Here is a 15,883-nt window from a genome sequence, read left to right as displayed (position 1 = left end):
CTTTACAAGGACACCGGTCCCATCCTGGGGGCTCCACCCACATGACCTCATGTGAACCTAACTACCTCCCAAAGGTCCCATCTCCTAATGCCATCACACGAGGGGTTGGGCCTTTAACATGAATTTGGGGTCCATAACATGCAATATATATTTAATTAATTTATTAATTAATATTTATATTCATATCCATATAGACTTAGTCATATATTTTATATATGAATGGGAAAGATATATACACACACTCACACATACACATATATACAAATATATATATATTATATATATATATATATATATATATATAATATATATATTTTTTTGTTCATGTCTCTGTTTTTACTTTACATTCAGATTCGGGCTGTTTGGGGGGCACCCGGGTGGCTCAGTTGGTTGAGTGTCTGACTTTGGCTCAGGTCATGATCTCACCGTTCGTGAGTTAGAGCCCCACATCGGGCTCACTGCCGTCAGCTCGGAGGCCGCCTCAGATCCTCTGTCTCCCTCTCTATGCCCCTCCCCTGCTCTCTCTCTCTCTCTGTCTCTCTCTCTCTCAAAAATAAATAAACATTAAAAAAAATTTTTTTTTAAAAGATTCAGGCTGTTTGAAGTCCAGGGCATATAGATTTACCTTGCTCATTTTTAAAAAATGTTTATTTGGGGCGCCTGGGTGGCTCAGTCGGTTGAGCGTCCGACTTTGGCTCGGGTCATGATCTCGCAGTCCGTGAGTTTGAGCCCCGCGTTGGGCTCTGTGCTGACAGCTCAGAGCCTGGAGCGTGTTTCAGATTCTGTGTCTCCCTCTCTCTCTGACCCTCCCCTGTTCATGCTCTGTCTCTCTCTGTCTCAAAAATAAATAAACATTAAAAAAAAATTAAAAAAAAATGTTTATTTATTTTTGAGAGAGAGAGAGAGAGAGACAGAGTGCAAGCAGGGGCAGGACAGAGAGAGAGAGGGAGACACAGAATCTGAAGTAGGCTCCAGGCTCTGAGTTGTCAGCACACAGCCCCGATGCGGGGCCCGAACTCATGAACCTCAAAATAATGATCTGAGCCGAAGTCCAACATTTAACTGACTGAGCCCCCCCAGGCGGCCCTTGCTCATTTTTAAAAGCTGCATAGAGGAGCACCTGGGTGGCTCAGTCGGTTAAGTGACCTACTCTTGGTTTTGGTTCAGTTCATGATCTCACAGTTTGTGGGTTTGAGCCTTGCATTGGGCTCTGCGCTGACGGTGTGGAGCCTGCTTGGGATTCTCTGTCTCTCCTTCTCTCTCTGCCCCTCCTCTGCTCGCATTCTCTTTCTCTCTCTCTCAAAATAAATAAACTTAAAAAAGTAAAAGCTGCACAGAATCCCGCTGCATTTATAAACCATCAAAGGACTTAACCAGCCGCCCCACCACGCACATGTTGGCAAACACTCACGCTTACGGCAGCGTTGTGACGACCATCCCTAAGGATATACCCTGGGGTGGGGGCAGATTCTGGGTTTCCTATTCTCCTGTTGTATAGACGGTGGAGCTGGAATGTTCTTTAAACCCCCCGACCAGTGGGCAAATTAGATGGGGCATATTTCCACCACCAGGTTTAAGCAGCTATTCCCAAGCCTGAGGGCATGTGGCCCTCCTAGAATGTGTGGAATACCCCAATCCCATACCCTGGGGGCCAGGCCACCTGGCTGTTCACTCTCCCCACAGGCTCCAGCGACTTATTCCTTTAAATCCGTTCCTGGCAGACCTACGAGTGCTTTTCTCCTTCACCCTAATCTCACTCCTGGGCCCCTGGCCCTGCGTCTCCTCTGTGAGAAGGGACAATGACAGTTCTCTGGTGGAAGGCATCACCTCAACTGGCCGTCACCCAGGTGGCCCCTGATGATGATACAGCTTTGAGCACCTGTGGTAGCAGGTGCAGCGCCTCAGGTACAGTGTGTGTCAATGTGTATGTTTGTTTATTTCTTTTTAAATTGAGATACACTCGACATATACCATTATAGGAGTTTTAGGCGTACGACGTAATGATTCAATTTTTATGTATACTGTGAAATGATCGCCACAGTGAGTTAGGTTGACATCCAACACCATGCACAGTTATCCTTTGTTTCTTGTGATGAGAATTTTTATTCTCTTAGCAACTTTCACATATGCAACACAGTTTGTTAACTCTAGCCACCGTGCTGTGCAAGACATGCCCCGGACTTATTTACTCTATAACTGGAGGTTGGTACACTTCCCTCATCCCCCTCACCCCACCTCTGACAACCACCAACTATTCTGTCAACATATATCTTTGGGTTGGATAATAAATATTCTCACATTCTTTTTCTCTACTCCCCCACCCCCAACACTTTATTATGAACCATTTCAAGCATACAGAAAAGTTGAGTGAATTTTGAAAAAAGTTGAGGGGATACCTCCATACCCACCACCTGGATGACATTTTACTGTTTGCTTCATATCTCTGTCCATCTCTCTGCCTCCCCAGGAATCCATCTTCTTTTTCTGTTCCTCTAAAGGGGAGTTGCAAACTTCAGTACACCGCACCCCTAAACACCTTACCATGTATATCATTAGATAGAGTTGAATAAATATCGTTCATGTTTTTTCAGGGAGAAGTTACATGCAATGAAATGTTCACATTCTTAAATATACCATTTGCTGAGTTTTGACAAATGCCCACACCTGTGTGAGTCAAACCCTTACCCAGATACAGACCACTACCATCACCCAGAAGTTTCCCTCACTCCCCTGCCCAGCCAGTCACCTCCACCTGCCCCTAGAGGCAGCTACTGTTCTGATCTTTATTTTATCAGTGGTTAGTTTTGCTTTTTAGAACTTCTTATAAATGGACCCAGACCACAGACGCTTTTTTGTGTCAGGTTTCTTTCATTCCCTATAATGGTTTTGAAATCCACACCGTTGTACATATCAGGGACATTGTGTGGGTAATACCACGAGGTGTTGGTCCCTCACATTCTTCTATGTCACTGATACACTTTTATTTATTTATTTTTTAAATTTTCTTTTTAATGTTTAGTTTTGAGAGGTGGGGGGGATGGGGGAGAGAGAATCCTAAGCAGGGTCTGCACGGTCAGCGCAGAGTCCGATGCAGGGCTCGAACTCACAAACCGTGAGACCAGAACCCGAGGCGAAATTGAGAGTCAGACCCTCAACCGACTGAGCCACTCAGGTGCCCCCTGATACACTTTTTAAAAGGCCCTTCCTTACAATTGCCATTTGACTTGACTGTCTGGGGTCCCACTGCCGGTTACAGGGGGCTCAAGAGTCATCGTCTCTACGGCTCCAGGCAGGGAAATGCCCCCGGAAGCCATGGATGGAAACCTGCCCAGACCCCACCCTCAGCCCCGCTGCACTGCAGGATTTCTCGATGGACAAGGGCATGTCTGCGAACTCTGCACCTCGTTCTTTCTTCAGCCCACTGCAGGCTGCCTTTGTTTCCCACTTCCCTGAATTACCAGGCCTGCCTGCAGCATCCACTGTGGTTAGCCCCTGCCTTCCAGAAACTCCCTCCTCTGTTGCCCTCTTACCCACCTTGCGGATTTTCCTCCGGCCTCCCTGGCTGTTCTGACTTGGTTTCCTTGGCTGTGTGCAAAAGGTGAGGGTCTTCAAGGACTGGATCTGGCTGGTTGTCTCCGCCTTCAGTCTCACTCCCCAGGCAGTCACATCCAGAACCATGGCGTCATTGAGTGCCATCAGTGGGCTGGTAGCTCCCCAGCCAGGCCTTTCCTTAAGCCCTGCAGCCTCCGCGTGGGGCTCAGATAGACATCCTGAATTCAGCATCAGCAGAAACAGCCTGCACCCTGTCTTGCTCATCTGACCCTGCTCTGTCTCCCCTTCTCATTTAGGGGCTCCGTCGGCCTGGGATCAACCTTAATTTCCTCATCCTCATTGCCCACAACCATTCATCGCCCATCTCCATAGAGCCTCCCTCCAAATCAGATCTTAATATTTGTCCCTTCTCTTCATCTCCATTGCCATGGCCCTAGACTGTGAGATACCTTATGATGAACATTATATCTGGTTAATGTGCAATTCGAATGTAACTGGGCATCCTCTATTTTTATTTAGTAAGTCTGGCTGCCCCGTGGCTGGTCGGTGCCTCCCGCTGCATCTGACCTCATCCCTACCAAGCAGGCTCCTGTCCTGCTACCCAACCCCTGGGGACTCGGGGGAAACCAGGGGAACCCCTGCCTCCCGGGCCCACTCTCCCCACATTGCCCTCCTGCAGCGGGGATGGGGAGTTCAAATCCTCTGCAACCCCCTGGGATGTCTACCCAGCTCAGCCAGAGCTGGGCTTCTCTGCTGCCTTCACTCCAGGCCGCTCTGACACAGACATTTCCCTTCTGCTTGGTGTGGATGACGTTTGCTCCAGGGGTCTTTAAGGGTGGAGGGGACTGGGATTTGTGAAGTTCTCAGCAGAGGGCCTGGCTCGCTCAGTGTCCAGTAAACGATAGTGCCCCTTTGGTCCTCCTGGTGCCGGCTCCCTCCACTGGCACAGCAAAGGGCCATGCAGGGGAATGCCCCCTCTCTCCCCGAGTAGGCTTCTTTTAAAATCACAGGGTTTGGGGGCAGTCCGTTAAGCTGGCTCAGTCCGTTAAGCGTTGGATTCTTGATTTAGGCTCAGGTCAGGATGTCACGGTTCGTGAGGTCGAGCCCCACATCGGGCTCTGTGCTGACAGCATGGGACCTGCTTGGGATTCTCTGTCTCCTCTCTCTCTGCCCCTCCCCAGATCATGCTCCCTCTCTGTCTCTCTCAAAAATAAGCTTTGAAAACAAAATAAAATAAAATCACAGGGTTTTAAACCCCATGTAGGGGTGAGGAGCCCTGTTGCAGGACAGGTACGGAATTACACGGACAGAATCCAGCCTTGCAACTGGCAGAACAACGCGGGGGTATGGGCACTTCCATACAGGCTCCCTGTGCCCACGCGGGACCACATCCTGGCCACAGGCCAGGCCTGTGGCCAGCGGGCTCTGGCTTAGCTTTCCAGCCTTGCTCCTCCGTCATTTTCTTTGCCTTCCTGGCAAACTTCTGCCAAGTTCAGAAGCAGAAAGAGCTGGCGACTGGCGACCAGAGAAAACATCCCTTTACTCCAAGCCTGCTCTTGGGGAAGATGTTATTTACTCTTAGTGCCTCTACCTTTTCATCAGCCAAATGGAGCAGAGAAAATGGGCCCTACCATCCATCCCAGAGCTCAGGAAGACGGGTGCCTTCTGTCTATGTGGGCCGTGTGTGGGTCCTCCTCTAAGATCCGGCCCCCTGTCACCCCAGGAAGGTTTCCTAACTCTCCCCTCCTCCCCACCCTGTTAATTTGAAGCTGTTTCCTCTCCTATTTCTGTAGCACTCTCTACACTCCTCCGTATTGCCTTCAGCAATCTGTTGCTTGGTGACTCATTATTTTTACGTTTCTTTCTGCCTCTGGATTCTGAGAGCTCCTAAATCTGCAGGAGGCTGTGGGGCCCCCACACAATGCCTGGCACAGGGATGGTGCTCAATAAATGCTCCATGAGCAAGTGTAAGACTGTGGAATTTGACAGCCTTTGAGGCATCTAGAATGCAGAGAGAGGCCCCTCCAGCCTCCTGTTTCCCTGTGCTATTCTAAAACGAAACCATAATTCCTGTCCCTGAAAACGCGGCCCTTCTTCAGACAACTGTAAGCCTCCTCGGGAAGGTGAAGGCTCTCAATTCTAATTAGTCCTTTTCCTGCCCGTGGGTGAGAGGATCCCCGGAGTGGTCAGCTGTGCTGATGGATGGGGCTGGGCGCAGAGTACCAAGGCCAGGGAGGCCAGGCAGTTGCGGTGAACAGCCCGGCCAAGCCCTCCCTCCCAGCCCTGCAGGGAGCCGGGCTTTACTTTTGAAGCTAATGAGAAGCAGATTTGAGCAGTGGGATGGGCCGGAGACCCAGAGGCTGCCTCTGCTACGTGGCATCTTGAGCAACTCCCTAAGCTTTTGCCACCAACCAGCGGAGAGCCGGGTCGGGCCACGCGGCTGGACGATGGGTCTCCCTCCAGCTTGACTCCAGGTCAGACTGTATTTTATTAAAAGACAGATCTAAACATTGCCAGCTTCGGTGAATGATGCAGCGGGCTTGTGGAGACGTGGGTCACCCACAGAGGGTGTGATGGGTTTCTCCCTTCTTCCCTGACACGTTCACGGTCCAGCCCACAAGCCTGAGTCCCGGGAGGGGTCTGAGGCACACTGAGGGAGCGGGCGTGCACGGGGCTCCAGCAAAGGCTGCTCTGAAGGTCCAGCCGGTTCCACCTCCAGCCGGGGTGCTGGGGGTGGGGTGGCAGGCTCCATGAGGGCCGGGACTGGATGTGTCTGGGTGACATCTACATCCCCAGCATCTTGAGCGGTGTACCTAGTAGATGCATAATAAACACTACGCTACATAACATAATGGCTCTGCAAACAGTTCTGGAATCAGCCACGGTTTGAACCTCAGCTCCTAGTTAGAGCTCAGGGGACGAGTCAACCTCTCTAAGCGTAATTTTTGTTTCCAAAAATTATACAAGTATTTACCTTGGAAGGGTGTTTGGAAGATTGTATCTAGTATTTACTGAGCACTTATTTTGTATCAGGTGTCATTTTAGTGCTCTGTTTTCGCTCACCGAATCCCCACGACAACCTGAGGCAGAGAAGTTATTGTTCCCACTGTATGAGTGAGGAAACCGACACCCAGAGAGGTTAAGTAACTTTCCCAAGGTCACACCGTTGGGAAGAGGCAGAGCCAGGCTTTACGCTCAGGCTGTTGGCTCAGAGTCCAGTTCTGAACCATCACACCAGCTGCCTCTGAAATGCGCCGAGCATAGTGCCTGGCACAGAGTAAGTGCCCAGTGAAAGGGAGCCATTGCAGTTTAATTAAGAAACGAGAGGGAAATCAATGTCCTGGATCTTCCTGAAAGAAATGAAGTGATAGAATTTTGTACCATTCACGATTCATTCATTCATTCATTCATTCATTCATTGAGGCTTCACGTAATAATTCTGCATGCTTTGCCCCAAACGCAGGGAGTGTAGATATTGGGGAAGCAGTAGCTCTGGGCTTGGCATACTCCTGGAAGCCTGTGTGGGGACAAAGACCTGAGAGCCATTCAGGTGAACTCAACGGGGAAAAAGTGTTCTCTGTAGGCACCTGATTTGCAGGAGGAGCCCTCACGGGCCTCATGACCGGAGGTTGCCAGGCAACCTGAGGCGGTGGGCACTTCTCTGCCAACCTGCTCCCGTCTCCCCGCAGACTGACGATATCCTCAAGGTCCTGTGCTTCTGTTCCCCCAAACTCCGCGTGCGACAGACTCTGGGTTGCCATGGTAACAACCGGAGCCCCCATTTTATATGTTCTTACCATTCCAGGGTCAGTATCACCTGACCGTGGCTGGGACTTTCTGAGTTTACATTCTACCCCCCCTCCCCCCACACCCCTCCCCCAAGGAGCAGGGTCATCTCTTTCAAACCTGATTGTCTGCTCCTTCATCCTCAGCAAGGAAGGGGGGACAGTCCCAGAAAAGACAGAGTCGCTAGGAAGGCAGCCCGAGATTGTGTACTATGAGCAGACTAAGGGACAGGGTACCTCTAAGCATCCTTTTCAGATGACTATTTCTGCACTATTTTAATTTTATCATCTTATTTCTCTTACCCTGAGACTATGAATAGCTCTGAGAGCCACAATAATAAGCTACAAGCCAGTTTCTTCACAAACCAGCTTTTCGGGGGGGGGGGCCAGGGAACAGGTCCACTCTGCCGATGGAACGTGCCAGGCTCCTGATTGCCCCCAAACTTGTGCTCACACTGCCCCATCCACCCAGAATGCCCTTCCCTTCTACTCTTGGTCAGCCTTGAAGACCCAGCTCAGTTTCTGTTTCCTCCAAGAATTTTGCACACAATTCCAGCGTGAATTGGTTGGGACCCTCTGAGTGTAGCCTTCATTGTCTCTTCCATCCATGAGGTCATCTCCGGTGTTATTGTCAGGGAAAATCAGTGAAAAACTTTCAAATGGATAAGAGAAATAAAAAGATCACTGGGTGTCCTGTCTAGGGCACCCTTCCAGGTTGTCTCTGTCTTTCATTGTCTTTGAAAAGCTATTTTTACGACCCTGTAAGTCATCGAAAACAGACAATGATGCCAATGATTTGTGTTCATAGAAATACAAATTAGTAGCGTCCAGTGGAACTCAACTGACGGTTGCCCTGTGGATAGACTTCTGCATCTATTTGTAAGGTCACGTCAGCATGCTGCTTATTTGTGTGTGTGTGGTTCTTAGAAATCTCCTTTGAGCCCGTTAGAAGACCTCAACTCCATTCCTCATTAATGAACGAGTTACATAAAATCTTTATACTTTTATGAGAGTCATAATTTTATCCTGTTTTCCCTAAAATTATTCTTTAACTCAAGTTAAAAAAGAATGGTTTGACACATTGTATCAGTCAGAGTTGGGAGCAAGCAACAGAAATCAACAGTAGCTAACTTTAACAACGAGGAAAAGAATATACTGGAGGTTATTAGATGGCTTGTAGAATTTACAGAGAGCCCACAGTTGTGGGCTTGGAAAACGGACTGGGGCTGAGGGTGGCTTGGTGACAGGACTACAGGCAAAGGCACGGGATGGGCTGGCCTGGAAACCATCTCTGGGCACTGCCACTTCTGGACGTCACTGCTGGTGGCCCCTGGCCATGACCTCAGCCGCAAGCTGCCGCCACCATGAAATGAATGCTAAATGGCTCCTGAGTGTTTCCATCTCTGGCTCAACATTTGAAGTCCTGGCCAGCATTATCCAAGTGTCTGGGCAAAAACCTATCTATGCCTTTGCCGGAATAGGAGGCAGGGACGCTCCCCATGGTGGGGAGCGTCCTTCTCCCCCAAATAGGAAAACGGCTGCCAAAGAATGTCAAATGTCTACTTGAAATCACATTGTGAGTTCCATTAGTGCCATTACCACAAAGTACACGTGTTCCTTTTTTTAGATAGTGAGGGGATCTCCAAGGGGCCTGGCCTAGCAGATCTCGTGGGGACATTACCGAAGAGGCAGAGGGAAACACTGGAATTAGAGACTGTCCAAACTGGACAGGGTCACAGAAGCCACCTCGCGTGATCCTCTCATTTTCCTCCCGAGGACACTGAGCCTCAGGAGCTGGAGGTGCCGTGTGGCCTGGAAGATGGTCCGAGTGTCATGGTATGGTTTGGGGACTGTCCTTCAGATGTTCGTAAAACGGGGCAGTCCTGCTTACCCCCAAATCTGGTTACTGTCACCAGTGGGAGGGCACGGCCGTCGGCTAATTTAAAACAGAGCATCCCGAGTCGGCTTCTGGGCCGCTTCCCGGCTTTGCTGGCCGCAGACCGCTCTTCAGGGGTATGTTTTGCTGACGTGGCTGGCCGCAGGGAGCCGGGAGGCACAATTTTCTGAAGGTCCATTTGCAAAATTGAAACCCTGCCCTTGAGAACTCTGCACATCACAGCTGTGAAGAGATGTGAGAGCAAGGCCAAGGGCGGCCTTCCAGTGAGACCTCCAGGTCCGCTGGGATGCCCACGGCTTTGCGTGGGAATTCAGCAGCCTGTGGCTCCAAGGTGCCCCCTCTCACAGGCTCTTTGGGGGAGAATGGGTCCCCGTCTTCTCTTTACTGGGGCGCTGTTCTTTCTCTCTGGTTTCTTGCTCTTAGCTCATCTCACATCTTGGTTTCCAGAAGATGGGAGATTCTACCCGGGACCCAGGGGCGCAAATGTGGCCAGCGGGCACCCTCGACCCCCAGGCCTGGTGAGACGAGGGCTCTCCTCCACGTGACCCGGCTGTTGGTGCCCAGCTTGGACCGGACTGCTCTCCAGTGTGGTGAGGAGGAGGGGTTCTGGCAGACAGGCATACCATCTGTCACCCAAGGGACGCTCTTGGGGTTTGGCAGAGAGGACCCTGCCTGGGCAAGGGCAGGAAGCCAAGTGTCTGGCTCCCCATCACTGCCAAAATGACTTTCTTTTCTCCATCCAGGCACCTCCCCACCCCCAACTCGAGGGACCCAGTCTATGCCATGCAGCCCCCCAGGGCCCTCACCATCCCTCCCTTCTCTCTTCTGCTTCCAGTGAGACTTGGGTTCAAATTGCCCCACTGCCTTTTCAATGTGACTTTGGGAAAATTCCTTCATGTCCCAGAGACTCAGTTTCCTCATCTGTAAAATGCTGATGACAAGAAGGCCTGTCCCAAACACAGTGCACACATAAAGTGCATGCAGGGCTATTATGATTACTGTGTGGGTTTTTTTTTTTTTAAGTTTATTTATTTATTGGTGGGGGAGGGGCAGAGACAGTGGGAGACAGAGAATCCCAAGAAGGCTCCATGCTCAGCGTGGAGGCTGACTCGGGGCTTGATCCCACAAACCATGAGATCATGAGCTGAGACGAAATCAAGAGGCAGATGCTCGACCAACTGAGCCACCCAGGTGCCCCGATTATTGTGGTTTTACGTGTTTTTGTCTTTCTCTCTCTTTGCATTAGGTGATGATTCTCTTTCTCTACCATCCTTTAATTTTCCACAGTGTGTGGCACGGTAGTGTTCACAGGGCTGTTGGCTGAGGCGGGGGGGCGGAGGGAAGGGTATTGAACTCAGCCTTGTGTGGCTCCAAGGCCGTCAGTCTTCCTAGGACACCGTGCTCAATTCCTCCTCTTCCTTACTGTCCTCTCCAGTTCTGCTCGGTCAGTCAGCAAATACCCCAAGTGTGACTGACTGACCAGCAAGAGAGAAAGGAAACGGGGAATTGAGGTTTTTCTGTTTTTTCCTTTTTTTAAAACGCTTGCAGACGCTTGCTTGCCCATCTGAAATGGTCTTGGGCCTCATTTTTGGAAGGAGCCCCAGATCCCTGCATACAGAGAACGATCTTTGCGTTTCCTCACAGAGGTTTTCAGCTGGAGTGCTGGAGGTTGTCTCTTGCTTCCCTAGCTCGAGAAGACCAGGGGCAGGAGAGAGAGGACCCCGCCACACTGCTGGGTCAGCTGAGGCTCCCCCCACCCCAGGTTTTCTTCTCTTTTTAAAGTTTATTTATTTTTTAGAGAGAGAGCACGAGCGAGAGCATGAGCAGGGGAGGGGCAGAGAGAGAGGGACACATAGCATCCAAAGCAGGCTCCAGGTGCTGAGCTGTCAGCACAGAGCCCGATGCCGGGCTTGAACCCATGAACTGTGAGATCATGACCTGAGCCGAAGTCAGATGCTCAACCGACTGAGCCACCCAGGAGCCCCTCCCCTCCCCCAGGGTTTCTTGATGGGTAAGGGAGTCTACCAGGTACCCACGAGGACATGGCTATGCTCACCTGTCAGCTGGCAGTGTGGTGATGGGGAGAGCATGCACCTGCTGCATCCACATCCACGGCTGTCACTTCACTGTTCTCTGAACCACTCAGGGCCTCAGTGTCTCTATCTGTGACATGAGAATGACATGAGAGTCTACCTTGTGGGGTGGTTGTGAAGATTAGATGAGTTTATGTGTATAACCATCAGGACCACTATTTTGGATACACCATGAAGTTCCCTACTCCCCAGATGATCCCTGGGATAAGAAGCTCTTCTCCCTTCCCTTCCTTTCCCTTCTCCTCTTCCCTTCCCTTCACTTCTCCCCTCTCCTCTCCTCTCCTCTCCTCTCCTCTCCTCTCCTCTTTCCCTCCTCTTCCCTTCCCTTCCCTTCCCTTTCCCTTTCCTTCCCTTTCCCTTTCCTTTTCGCTTTTGCCCTCTTTTCTTAGAAGGCTCCACGCCCAGCATGGAGCCCAACACAGGACTTGAACTCATAACTCCAAGATCAAGACCTGAGTGGAGATCAAGAGTCGGACACTTAACCGACTGAGCCAGCCGGGTGCCCCAGGAAGTTCTTTATTTTCAAAAATTACCTCGCACAATCTTTCCTGGCACGGGGTGCTCTCCATTACTTTATTGTGAACAGACAGGTGCTATTTGGGTGAGACACGTCACCTGAAACAACCCCTCTTGGTGGTCACTCTGGCCGCTCACTAAGGTCATCTGAAGAAATTGATAAAAAGCAGGTAAGACCCGGTCCCCAAGGGGGTGGCGTCATAGCTTTGCAAAGGGAGTGTAAACAAGGACAGTAAGAAAGCCACCATCAGTGGTTACTTTATGGAGATAGCACACTGACACCTCTGGGATGAATGGAACAACAGCTGCCCCAATGTTATGCAAAGAGGCTCTCCCGGCTTGGGATGAAAATGCCACCCAAAGCATCCTCCAGATTCCAAAAATGCTGTATCGCCAGAACTGAGAGGGGAGGGTAGAAGATGCACTCAGACACTCCAATGACTCAGAAGGTGGCTTTGATGATGAGGAGGACCCTGAGCACCAAGATGAGTTGGAAGAGCTGGCAAGATATGGAGTCAGGGGCCCAGGGTGAAGACAGCACTAAGTTAACATATTATCACACATGTGATTGTAGGCATGTACCATAAATAATCAATCAATCGTTAGAAACAGATATTTCATCTACTTTTAAAAAGATTACATATCAACCAGGTCATAATGCCTTTGGATATTTTGAGTGGGGAAATGGGGGGATCATGGTATGTGGGGATTGTCTTTTATTGTCCCTGGCAGCACCCCCTTTCCAGAAGGCCCTGATACTCCTTGTGACTCTGCCGCAGGGCAGGGGGGTGGGGGGGCTTCTTCTGGCTGCCTGCACTGGTGATGGCCGGAATAAACACCTTCCAGGAGCAGCCCTCACCCAAGGACCAAGGGGACTTGGGGTATAAATCCCACAGCTCCCTCATCCCTTGAAGGAGAGGATGTTCAAAGCGCGAGTTCTGCACCGGCCCCCACAGTTCCCATGGGGATTAAGCACCACGTGCCCCGGTGGTCACCTGCTTCATAGCATATCCTCTCCTGTCTGACTTGCGTTTTCTATGTCACTTTCCCATTCCCTGCCCAGAGCTTCCCAGATTCCCTCCAGATAAACTAGATTGACTGGAATGCTTGTGTCAGGGGCCACTCCTGGGGAAATCCAACCTACGGCAAGCACAAATGATAAAGGATAGCGATGGTTACTCTCACCCATTATTATTTTGTTAAAGATCAGGAGAATGCACTTCCTGCTTTGTGTTCTTGTTCCCCAGAGCTTGTGAGAGCTGGGCCCGGTTCTGGGGTATCTTTTAGGTCTGGTCAGAAACGGGGAGGTCTGACTGTATATTTATCTCAAAATAATCTAAAGTGATTCATTCTCTCTCTCTCTCTCTTACTCAATTATATGCTTGAGCAGCTATGCCAGAAATCGGTCCATCCAGAGCAATTAAAAGCTTCCTTTGTCAGACCTTGGGGATTTCTCTCTGATCAATGAGAAAAACACTACAGCTGGAAAAGAGCCGAAACCAAGAATAGGGCCATCATGTCTTAGCTGTTCAGACAAGCTACAGCACCATTCGGATGTTTTTAAAAGACCCTTTTATTTTCCAATATGGAATGTTGGAGGAATGATAAGAAATTTCACATTAGTTTTTCAACGCTTTTGACCCCAAACTGGAATTCATTTGTGAAAATTAGTATCAGGCTCTATGTATCAGCTCACAAGCCATGGTAAGGTACTTATTATTATATTTATGATTAGTAATAAAGTAATAGCAGCAGAAATCATGTCCCTCATAGCTACCATGAGATGGCCAACATGCTAAGAACATCACACGTTTTTATCTCAGCTGACTATAATGTTACTATGAAGAGGTCACTGTTATTACATCTATTGTATCAATGCAGTTACTCAGGCTCAGAGAGATTAAGTAGTTTGTCTGAGATCACACAACCAGGAAGTAGGAGAATGGGGTTACAAAGCCAGGCAGTCGGGCTCCAAAGCCTGGGTTTTTAACTATGGGAAGGCAACAAGCTTTTCACACCAGAAGGAAAGAAGAGACGAATGGGCTTTGTTGATTTCATTGCCCAAGGCCAGGCTCAACCTGACCTGCTTTTTAATGTTTATTTATTTTTGAGAGAGAGAAAGATAGAGCGCGAGAGGAGGGGAGGAGAGAGAGGGAGACACAGCATCCAAAGCAGGCTCCAGTCTCTGAGCTGTCAGCACAGAGCCCCACGCGGGACTTGAACCCACGAACCGTGAGATCATGACCCGAGCCAAAGTCAGATGTTCAACCGACTGAGCCACCCAGGTGCCCCCTGACCTGCCTTTTACAAGAAGTTGAAACAAGGTGGATTTTGGTTCTCATGCCATTCCTCTCTGCTGCTCTCTTCTGTGGAGAAGTCAGAGAGTTTTGTCACAAACTGGGGTTCCCTAGGTCTCAGCTGCGTGTGGCTGCAGAAGGGGCCACAGCCACAGTGACGGAGGACATTTCCTGGGTCTGCTCCAGCCAGCTGCTGGTGCAATCCTCCCACCCCTGGGAGACGCCTCTGTGGGTCCACAAACAAGCTGGTTCCCATGGGAGCCTGCTGCTGTGCAGCTGAGAACAGCTGAGATATTGCTTATCTAGAAAGACAGCGTGAATACCCCAAACACATGATACTGGTTATGTGCCATCATAGTGATCACTTTCGAGCGGGGCGTACCAGGAGACTCCGGGCTACCCACGGAGCCAGCGAGTGAAGAACAAGGAAAATCCCCCAGGGACATCGTGGGATGCTACAGGGGATAGAGTCATCTCAGCTTCACCTGGCCATCATTCACTGTGTGACTTTGGCCGCATCGCCCCCTGCCCTATTTCCTCCTCTGTGAAATGGGCCGATGGTTCAGAGGAGCCCTGAGGCCCCTTTCCACCCCCAGAGATCTGTGAGCAGCCCTTCCCACAGGCAGCTTGCATCCCCCCAACCCTTTGCTCTGCATACCGTCCGCTCTCTTTATGTCCTTGGGCTTGTTTGTGTGGTTATTTGTCGAGTTGAGGATTCAGCTGGACTGTAAGTTCGAGAGGTCGGTGAATGGAAACTTCTTTGTGTTTGGATTTGCACAGAGTGGGTCTAGCACAGTGGTTCCCAACCAGGGGTGAGTTTGCCCCCATGGAACATTTGGAAATATCAGGAAATATTTTTATTTGCCATGACGGGGGTGGAGGGGGGAGGGCACCACTGGCATCTAGTAGGTAGAAGCCGGGGTAGAAGTTGCTAAACATTCTACGGTGCGCAGGACAGCTCCCACAAGACAAAATGATCTAGTTTATAATGTCAGTGGTGCCGATGCTGAGAAACCCTGGTTTAGAGGAGGCTAGATGGGCTCACTGGCTATAGGCACCAGGCATTGTGCAGTCCTTGGTTTGCCCTCCTCTTCAAGTTTCTCTCTCTACAGTCCGGAGAAGACCAGCAAATACTTAGGGCCAACCTGAGGCACAGTTATTCTTTGAAAAAAAATAGGTATTACATGCACTCAGTGAGAAGGTCAGTACAGACCAAATGATCCTCTGTTCAGTGGGGGCTGTCCTGTGCATTGTAGGATATTTAGCAGAGACCCTGGCCTCTGCTTACAAATGTCAAAAATGTCCACAGGCATTGACAAATGTCCCTGGGGACCCTGGTTGAGAACCACTGTTCTAGAGGTGTCCTTTGCCTGTCCACACACCTATTTATTTATGAAAAGATGTCTTTTTCTTATGGTGCTTGACACACAGCAGATGCTCCATGAATAGATATTGACAAATGGATAATTGAGAATAAAGTGATTTACGTAATCAGTCAAATCCTACCTTAAATGCCGCAGAGGTACGGGTTACATGTATCCTAACACAAGTACAGGATATGAAGTCATTCTTTCCTGGTTCTGACTTCTCAATTTTGCCTAGAGGAGCACCATCTCGTTACGCTTCCAAACTATGTCACTGCTGAGGGCGAGGTTGTGGAGGATGAGTCCCAAATACCTTAAAGTCCATTCTCAGAAGCAGCCGGGCAGCCTGTAACAATGTGGATTATCTGTATTCTGTGCA

This window comes from Lynx canadensis, chromosome A3, assembly GCF_007474595.2.
Source record: "Lynx canadensis isolate LIC74 chromosome A3, mLynCan4.pri.v2, whole genome shotgun sequence".
Taxonomy (NCBI): Eukaryota; Metazoa; Chordata; class Mammalia; order Carnivora; family Felidae; genus Lynx; species Lynx canadensis.
This window is presented reverse-complemented; position numbering follows the sequence as displayed.